This window comes from Narcine bancroftii, chromosome 2 (assembly GCF_036971445.1).
Source record: "Narcine bancroftii isolate sNarBan1 chromosome 2, sNarBan1.hap1, whole genome shotgun sequence".
In the NCBI taxonomy this organism is placed as follows: Eukaryota; Metazoa; Chordata; class Chondrichthyes; order Torpediniformes; family Narcinidae; genus Narcine; species Narcine bancroftii.
The window spans coordinates 281,551,646-281,562,361 of NC_091470.1; positions in this window are offsets into that span (position 1 = coordinate 281,551,646).

Consider the following 10,716-nt stretch of genomic DNA (forward strand, 5'->3'; position numbering starts at 1 on the left):
CAATCACTGATTTCCTGGGGAATGAAAACAGGCGTTCGTGAGGGGTCTCGTTTGTAGCTGTGCACAGGAGCGACCTGATGGCGAGGAGCGCCTCTGGGAGGGCGTCCTGCCAGTAGTCCACGGACCAGACTTTTGACTAAAGGGCCAGGAGGACTGCCTTCAAGATCACTCAGTTTTCGCGCTCCACCTGCCCATTGCCCCTCGGGTTGTAACTAGTTGTGTGACTAGTTGCGATGCCCCTTGCTGTCAGGTACTGGCGCAGCTCCTCATTCATGAAGCTGAACCCCCAGTCGCTGAGGATGAACATGGGGTAGCTGAACAGAGTGAAGATCTGTGTCAGTGCCCTGACTGTGGAGGCGTCTGGGCACAGGATGGCGAAGGTAAAATGGGAATACTCATCTATCATTGCCAGGAAGTAGACGTTCCAATTCGTGGAAGGCAGGGACCCTTGAAGTGAATACTGAGTCCTGGTGGCCTTCAAGATGTGGGCCTGGGGTAGGCGGAAGAGACGAGGCTTGTATTCTGCACAGGCCTGGCATGCCTCAGTCATGGTTCGGACTTCCTGAACAATATATGGGAGGTTCTGGGACTTGATGAAATGGTAGAGGCGTGTGATGCCCGGGTGGCAGAGGGATTCGTGGAGTGCCTGCAGCTGGTCGGCCTGGGGCGATGTGCAGGTCCGGGATAGGGCTTCAGGGGAGTCATTGAACTTCCCTGGTTGGTCCTGGATATCGTAGTTGAACGTTACTAGCTCGACTCTCCAGTGCAAGATCTTGTCGTTTTTGATCTTGCCTTTGTGGTGGTGCTGAACGTGAACACCACTGCACGCTGGTTGGTGAGGAGGGTGAATCTCCTGCCTGCCAGGTAGTGACACCAGTGGCAGACCGCTTCCATGATCACTTGGGCCTCCTTTTCAATGGTGGAGTGCCTGAGCTTGGAATCATGGAGGGTTCTTGAGAAGAAGGCAACGGGTTGCCCCCTCTGGGTTGAAGGTGGCGGCAAGGGCCACATCGGAGCCATCGGTCTCCACCTGGAATGGAGAATCCTCATCCACTGCATGCATCATGGTGTCTACGATGTCCTGCCTGATGCGAGTAAAGGCTGCTTGTGCCTCGGGTGGGAGGGGAAAGGTTGTGACCTGGGTCAGTGGGTGGACCTTGTCTGAGAAGCGGGTAACCCACTGGAGGTAGTAAGAAAAGAAGCCGAGGCACCTGCAGAGGGCCTTGAGTGTGTGTGGGAGGGGTAACTCCATTAATGGGTGCATGTGCTCTGGATCAGGGCCGATGACACCATGTGCCATGATGTAACCCAGGATGGCGAGGTGGGTAGTGCTGAACACACACTTCTCTTTGTTATAAGTGAGGTTCAGCTCCTTGGCCATCCGGAGAAATCTCTCCAGGTTGGCATCATGGTCCTGCTGGTCATGGCCGCAGATGGTGACATTGTCCAGATATGGGAAGGTCGCTCTCAGCTTGTGCCGGTCTACCATGTGGTCCATTTCATGCCGTTAGTGACCCCGAACGGAACTCCACAGAACTGGTAGAGATGCCCATCTGCCTTGAAGGTGGTGTAGGGCTTGTCTCGTGCATGGATCGGGAGCTGGTGATAGGATGACTTCAGTTCAATTGTAGAGAAGACCCTGTAGTAGCAGGCTATCTCGTTGACCATGTCTGCTATCCTGGGTAAGGGGTAGGCATCTAGCTGGGTTTACCGGTTAATAGTCTGACTGTAGTCTATGGCCATTCTCGGTTTGCTGCCCCCTTTGACCACCAGGACTTGGGCTCTCCATGGGCTGGTGCTGGGTTCTATGATGCCCTCTGTCAAGAGCCGTTTTACTTCCGCTTTAATTAATTCTCTATCGGCTGTGCAATGATCCCTGCTTCTGGCCGCAATCGGTTTGAAGTCTGGCGTGAGGTTGGAGAAGAGGGTGGGAGTGGTGATGCGCAGTGTGGAGAGGCTGCGGTGGGGTAGAGGCCTACCGAAAGCAAGATTGATACTTTGTAGGTGGTACTGGAAATCTAAGCCTAAGAGTACCGGGACACACAGTTTAGGCATGACCAGGAGCCTCAACTTGTTGTATCTCACCCCCCGCCCCCCACCCCCAGTCAGATCAATGGAGCAGTGCCTGAGGGTTTTTATAGAGCGGTCCTGGGTGGCGAAAGCTATAGCAAAGCTCATGGGGTAGATTTTAAGTCTCAAAGTTCAGGCCATGTTCAGGTATATGAAGCTCTCGGTGCTACGGCTGTTGAATAGGCATTTTGTTACCTGACCGCTAATAGCGACATCCATCATGGAACGCCCGTGGCAGTGTGGGATGACTCTCTTTAGTGTAGTGGCCACTAGGACATGTTGAGGCGAGTGGCGGCCGGTGGCTTCTTTTGCAGGTGTGGGGTGCGTCGATGGAGATGAGTGGTGGTCGGTGGCATCTGCAGGCTTGGAGTGCATCGGGAGGGCAATCTGGTCGGCGCCCATGTTGACCACGTTGTCATTGCCCTGTTCTGGTTGGGAGGTAGGGTTGTGCGCTGGATCAGCCCAATCGGCTCAAGATGGAGGCGGTGCTCGGCTGGTGCAAGATGGTGGCACCCTGTGGGCATGCATGGCAGTGGCATGGCTACTTCTACCCATCGGTCATGCTGCCAGCTCAGGGGGATGTGACTTAATCGTGCTCTGCATCAGAGTAAGTGACGTCATTTGTGGCAGTGGAAGTGACGTCTTCACTGGCCTTGGCTGGTGAGGCTTTGGGTAGGGTGGCGCTCATGGTGAGCACATGGCGGTAGTACTTGTGGGGCCAGAAGTGGGGCTGACGAGGAGGATGGAAGTCGCTGGGCAAGTAATGGCGGCGCCTGGCCCTCATACATGGCACGTCCGAGGATAGCAAGCTGATCAGAGAGGGCCGCTGAGTTGCCGGCAGGCTTTAAAAGGCATACTTTTGCGTAGTGGCCTTTCTTGCCACATTGGGAACAGAACTGGTTTCTCGCCGGGAATTTTTGGTGCGATCATCGATCTGACACACACCAGGACCCAAGGTACTAACACGGGCGTGAGGCACCTGCGGCAGTGAAGCGTTCACCTACCAGCAGTCCCTGAGTCACGGCTGCTGTCGGGGCTGTCGATGCGGAGGCTTGGGGAAGTCGGGAGTCAAAGGCTTCGGCATTGGGGGATGCACCCTCCAAGGAGTGGACTACCTCTATAGTTTGGGCCAGGGAGTAGATATGGTCTTCTAGTAACTTCTGGCAGGCGGCTCTCGAGTGCAGACCTCGAACACAGGTGTCTCTTACCAATATTTTTACTTCCTTTTCATTCACTCCTGGCTCTGCCAGACACGGATGAGCTAGCTCACGCGGACCTCCCAGGTAGGCCTCAGCTGTCTCACCTGGCTGCTGGGCCTGAATACTCAGGAGGTATCTGGCATAGACCATGTTCATTGGAGGCTTGTACATGGCCTCCAGGGTAGCCATTGCTTCCGGGTACTCTGTACAGTCTTTAAGGGCCTGGAAGGTACGGGGACCTAACTTCGTGCAGAGCACCGTGAGTTTCTTCTGATCCGTGTTCACCACGTCGGAGTGTGACAGGATGATTGTATCGATCGCATGCCACGAGATTTCGAAGCGTGCTTGTGCTTGATTTCTAGGCTCCCGACGGTTAGGAGCTTTTCCATAGCAGGTCTAAATTTTAACTGAATAAATTGTGATGCGCTGCTGCAGAAGTAAGTAGACACAAAACTCAAGAAAGACTGTACAACAGGCTTTATTCAGTTAAAAGTCTCTGCTACAGTGGTAGCTGTACTGGTGACTCCTGAGTGACTGACCTGGAAGGGCTGGCTCAGGATTCTATCCTGCGTGGTTAATTGACAGCCGGCCGGGTGGAGTTAGGTCTATTCAGGTCGGCTGATTGACAGCTGGCCAGGTGTGGTCTGACCTCCGGTGATCTTCCTGCGGGTACAGAGATTGCCCCCTGCAGTAGGCTAGTGGTGTATCACCACAGTTGCAGTTAAGGAAAAGATTGGAATTGGTCTTGAGTGTTGAGATTTCAGAAAGAAGCTAGTCAAATTGGTGTTAAGACAGCAATAAATGCAAGATATGGATTGGTTCAGTATAATTTTTTACTCCAATTATATCTTACCCCACAAAGGTTACACAGATCAAAAGTAGAAATTTAAGTATAACTTTTTTTACATCAACTATATCTTACCCCATAAAAATTAAATAAATTGAAGTCAGATCTTTCAGATCAATGTTTTAGATGTAACCAAGAGATTCGTACTTTTTTACATTCTACATGGTTATGTCCAAAATTGAGACCATTTAAATTTCCACTGGATTCAAGGTTGTTTTTACTACGAAGTATTTCAGGGACCGGACCGGGGCCTCCGCTTGCTTCGCTCTGCCAAGGCCGGGGCCACCGCCTCCCCCTCACTTCTGCCTGGACCGGTGCCTCCGCCTGCCACACTCTACCGAGGCCGGGGCCTCTGCTCCGACTGGGGCCGGGGCCGCCGCCTACTCTCTAACTGGATCGGGGCCGGGGCCGCCGCTGCTTTCCCTGTGCCCGGACCGGGGCCGCCGCCTCCTTCTTTCTGCCCGGGGCCACCGCCTCCCCCTCGCTTCTACCCGGACCGGGGCCTCCTAACATACTCCTAACATATAAATATAGGAAATAGCAGGCGGAGGCCAACAGGTTGGGTTGTGACCAGGTATGGTCCGACCTAGGAGGGGAGGCAGGCCCCTCCAGCCCGGATAAGAAACCTGCATAGGAGAAGGCCAGTCCGATATAAAAACCTACGACCCAAGGACCTCGCTGCCATGTCCCAGCTTGCTTGGCCACGGCACATGAACCATGGGTGTAAAGGGTGGGGCCAGTACTGCGCACACTGCACTCCACCTAAAAGATCCTTTGCGCAGGCCCAAGGACATGTCCACGTCCTCCCCCTCAAAAGATGCTCACTAACTCAAGCTAGCATGCTGGGACATCAGAACCATGCTAGACAAGGCTGACAGCCACCAACCTGAACGTCAGTCTGCCCTCATCGCACATGAACTCCTCAGACTTGACATCGACATAGCCGCTCTCAGTGAAGTCTGCCTTGCAGATGTAGGCAGCCTCCAAGAATGCGGCACGGGCCACACACTCTACTGGTCTGGAAAGCCTATGGATGAACGACGCCTATCTGGTGTAGGCTTCATGGTCAAGAACTCCATTGCCTCCAAACGCGAAAACCTCCCGACAGGCCACTCGGACCGGATCATGTCCATGTGACTCCCCCTTCAAAACAAGCGTCGCATCACCCTCATCAGTGTCTATGCTCCAACCCTCCAGGCGGAACCAGCAGAAAAGGGCAAGTTCTACACTGACCTGCGCAACCTCATTCAATGCACCCCTACAGCCGACAAGGTTGTCATCCTTCGCGACTTCAACGCTTGCGTTGGCAAAGACTCAGAAACCTGGCCAGGAATCCTGGGCAAGCATGGTGTTGGCAAGTGCAATGACAACGGGCGCCTCCTGTTGGAGCTCTGCGCAGAACAGCGGCTTGTCATTACAAACACCCTTTTTCAGCAGAAGGACAGCCTGAAGACTACCTGGATGCATCCCCGATCCAAACACTGGCACCTCCTGGACTACGTCCTGGTGCGAGAAAGAGACAAATGAGATGTGCTCCACACCAGGGTCATGGCCAGCGCGGAATGCCACACTGACCACCGGCTTGTTCGCTGCAAGCTCAACCTTCACTTCAAGCCAAAGTCCAGGAATAGTAAAGTCCCCAGAAAGAGGTTCAATGTTGGAAACTTGCAGTCAGACGAAGTGAGAGGAAACTTGCAGGCAAACCTCAAAGCAAAGCTCGAGGATGCAATCCGCCTCACGGACTCGTCCCCTGAAACCCTCTGGGATCAGCTGAAGACTGCCATACTGCAATCCACTGAAGAGGTACTGGGCTTCTCCTCCAAGAACAACAAGGACTGGTTCGACGAAAACAACCAGGAAATCCAGGAGCTGCTGGCAAAGAAGCGAGCTGCCCACCAGGCTCACCTTGCAAAGCCATCCTGGCCAGAGAAGAAACGAGCCTTCCGTCGCGCATGCAGCCATCTTCAGCACTCCAGGAGATCCAAAATGAGTGGTGGACTAGCCTCGCCAAATGAACCCAGCTCAGCGCGGACATTGGCGACTTCAGGGGTTTTTACGAGGCTCTAAAGGCTGTGTACGGCCCCTCACCCCAAGTCCAAAGCCCACCGCGCAGCTCAGACGGCAAAGTCCTCCTCAGCGACAAGATTTCCATCCTCAACCGATGGTCAGAACACTTCCAATCTCTTTTCAGTACCAACCACTCAGTCCAAGAATCCGCCCTGCTCCAGCTCCATCAACAGCCCTTAAGGCTAGAGCTGGATGAGGTCCTCACCCGGGAAGAGACATATAAGGCAATTGAACAACTGAAAAGTGGCAAAGCAGCAGGTATGGATGGAATCCCCCCCAGAGGTCTGGAAGGCTGGTGGCAAATCTCTGCATGCCAAACTGCATGAGTTTTTCAAGCTCTGCTGGGACCAAGGAAAGCTGCCTCAGGACCTTCGTGATGCCATCATCATCACCCTGTACAAAAACAAAGGCGAGAAATCAGTCTGCTCAAACTACAGAGGAATCACACTGCTCTCCATTGCAGGCAAAATCTTTGCTAGGATTCTCCTAAATAGAATAATACCTAGTGTTGCCGAAAATGTTCTCCCAGAATCACAGTGCGGCTTTCGCGCAAACAGAGGAACTACTGACATGGGCTTTGCCCTCAGACAGCTCCAGGAAAAATGCAGAGAACAAAACAAAGGACTCTACATCACCTTTGTTGACCTCACCAAAGCCTTCGACACCGTGAGTAGGAAATGGCTTTGGCAAATACTAGAGCGCATCGGATGCCCCCCAAAGTTTCTCAACATGGTTATCCAACTGCACGAAAACCAACAAGGTTGGGTCAGATACAGCAATGAACTCTCTGAACCCTTCTCCATTAACAATGGCGTGAAGCAAGGCTGCATTCTCGCACCAACCCTCTTTACTATCTTCTTCAGCATGATGCTGAATCAAGCCATGAAAGACCTCAACAATGAAGACGCTGTTTACATGTGGTACCGCACGGATGGCAGTCTCTTCAATCTGAGGCACCTGCAAGCTCACACCAAGACACAAGAGCAACTTGTCCGTGAACTACTCTTTGCAAACGATGCCGCTTTAGTTGCCCATTCAGAGCCAGCTCTTCAGCACTTGATGTCCTGTTTTGCGGAAACTGCCAAAATGTTTGGCCTGGAAGTCAGCCTGAAGAAAACTAAGGTCCTCCATCAGCCAGCCCCCCCACATCTCCATCGGGCACACAAAACTCAAAACGGTCAACCAGTTTACCTATCTCGGCTGCACCATTTCATCGGATGCAAGGATCAACAACGAGATAGACAACAGACTCGCCAAGGCAAATAGCGCCTTTGGAAGACTACACAAAAGAGTATGGAAAAACAACCAACTGAAAAACCTCACAAAGATTAGCGTATACAGAGCCGTTGTCATACCCACACTCCTGTTCGGCTCCGAATCATGGGTCCTCTACCGGCATCACCTACAGCTCCTAGAACGCTTCCACCAGCGTTGTCTCCTCTCCATCCTCAACATTCATTGGAGCGACTTCATCACCAACATCGAAGTACTCGAGATGGCAGAGGCCGACAGCATTGAATCCATGCTGCTGAAGATCCAACTGGGTAGGTCACGTCTCCAGAATGTGGAGGACCATCACCTTCCCAAGATCGTGTTATATGGCGAGCTCTCCACTGGCCACCGAGACAGAGATGCACCAAAGAAGAGGTACAAGAACTACCTAAAGAAATCTCTTGGTGCTTGCCACATTGACCACCGCCAGTGGGCTGTATCGCCTCAAACTGTGCATCTTGGCACCTCACAGTTCGGCGGGCAGCAACCTCCTTTGAAGAAGACCGCAGAGCCCACCTCACTGACAAAAGACAAAGGAGGAAAAACCCAACACCCAACCCCAACCAACCAATTTTCCCTTGCAACCGCTGCAACCGTGTCTGCCTGTCCCGCATCGGACTTGTCAGCCACAAACGAGCCTGTAGCTGACGTGGACATTACCCCTCCATTAATCTTCGTCCGCGAAGCCAAGCCAAAGAAGAAAATTTCAGGGATAAGTCCAAAATTGAAACTGAATTTTTATCAAAAGGAATTTGTAAAAGTTGCATTGGCAGTTGCAAGAAAATGTGTAGCAATGTCATGATAATCATTTAGGTTTGGAATGATGGCATGCGGAAATTCACAGCTGTGTATCTCTTGAGAAGATTACATGTAACTTGAGAAATAAATATGATACATTTTTGAAAGTTTTGTGCCCATATTTACATATTGTAGGTATAAATTTATAACAGCTTTCCCTAAACCTCGTTAGCTCCTTGGAATAAAGATTAGAATCAAGCAAAAGGCGGTGATCCCTTGACAACATCTGCTTCTTTTTTCTTTCTTTTCTATCCTTATTGGGGTTATTATTTGGGGGGAGGGGTTGGTGGGGTTTTTAATTTCTATTATTATTTTTGGAGGGGTCTTTATCAAACCATCATGTATAATGGAATTGACATGACTATATGAATATTATATTTTGTATTTTGACATGAATTTATTATATAAAATATTCAAAAAATTCATATGGAAACCATATTTGGATCCTATAGGACCCAATTATAACTATAATTACAATAATAAAAAGGGTAATAACAGATGCTGATATAGTATAAATACAAGTGACTTTATTTTTATAGTTAATGTGAATCCTGATGGATTTATATTACTAAAAGGGGGGTGGGATGGGTTGTTTTATTTGGTTTCTTTTTTGTAAGAAAATATAAATATATATACTTTGATATCGGAGAGTTTACTATGTATATTTATGAAAAATATTCAAGAAAAATATTTGGGTTCATAAATTGTGAAGAAGCAATAAACACCATCCTTATGCTTATCGGAAAATATTTAGTTTCGAACAAAGCATGTGTGTTGGTAGTCTAAGGGCGCAAAGCAAATAAAGCTCATATGTATAATGAAGGAAATGCTGTAGAAATTTACAAAAGATGGAGATATTATTGGGTGAAATTAGTCGCACAATCCTTAGTATTTATGCAGATTGAAAGACTTCTGTCAAAGATAAAAGAAGTGTAGATGTTAACCACTCATTCATGAAGTTTGTTTAGGTTGGATCCAACTCCAGACAATGAAGAATCAAATCTAAGTGAATCTGACAAAAAAAAACCTTTTTTAAAATTCAAATACAGAATAAAGCAGTCCAGAATTGAACACAAAAATTAGATCAGAAAGACTTAAAAAAGTGTGTTTCTTGTCTAAATATATAATTAGAATGAAATGTGTTGCTCATATTTCACTGTTGCTTTACAAAGAGAAGCAGAATGTTATTAAACTTTAGGAAAAGACATTTGATTCTTTTTTGATGAGTACACTTACATTATGATCCTATTGGATTGCAGAGTCCAGTGCTCTTCATTCACATTTACACCAATACCTTTTACTCTCCACATGTAAATACTGCATTAATTTGCAAATAAATATTGTCTCTTTCAATATATCTTTTCTGTATTTCAATCTATTCTGAAGATGTTTTAATTGTTTTCTATGTTTCAATTTTTAAAGTAAATTTAATCTTTTAGTGAGTTCATTAATTTTTAATTGTTTTTAAATGTGCCTGAATGTCAGGGATGCTCACAAACATTCAGAGTTTGGGCAGTGAGCTGACATAGTTCTTTTCAGTATGTCCAAGGAAGCTTTTTTTTTGGCCTTGCATTTTCGGGGTTTATGTTTGAATTGAAGTGCTTTATCATTGATGTTCAGGACAGCTTCTGCATGCAGGGTCAGGTCTCGTGTGGACAGCGAACAACAGCAGGCACCTCATTACAGTGATGAAACTTTGTGGTATTCATTGTTGATGTATCTAAATGAAAGTGTGCTGGTTTGAAATACACACTTTGTAGTACAAATATAATGAAGTATTACTGCAATAGTACAGGACTCTGGCAAAGCCAATCGTGGGGTCTATGGGTTTTTGCTCTCAGTTACCCGATCTCATTGAAGCATAAAATTCTATTTCATTTTCCAAAGTAGCTGCAAACAGGTGTTTTCTATAGAAAGGCGAGAGCCTAGTATGTTCTTTTTCTTTGGTTTGGCTTTGCGGATGAAGATTTATGGAAGGGTATGTCCACGTCTGCTGCAGGCTCGTTGGTGACTGACAAGTCCGTTGTGGGACAGGCAGGCACGATTGCAGCGGTTGTAAGGGAAAATTGGTTGGTTGGGGTTGGGTGTTGGGCTTTTCCTCCTTTGTCTTTTGTCAGTGAGGTGGGCTCTGCGGTCTTCTTCAAAGGAGGTTGCTGCCCGCCGAACTGTGAGGTGCCAAGATGCACAGTTTGAGGTGATATCAGCCCACTGGCAGTGGTCAGTGTGGCAGGCACCAAGAGATTTCTTTAAGCAGTCCTTGTACCTCTTCTTTGGTGCACCTCTGTCTCGGTGGCCAGTGGAGAGCTCGCCATAGAACACGATTTTGTGAAGGGGATGGTCCTCCATTCTGGAGATGTGACCCACCCAGCGCAGTTGGGTCTTCAGCAGCATGGATTCAATGCTTGCGGACTCTGCCAGCTCAATGAGAAATAATCACAGGATAGAGAAATTGACTTCTCTGGA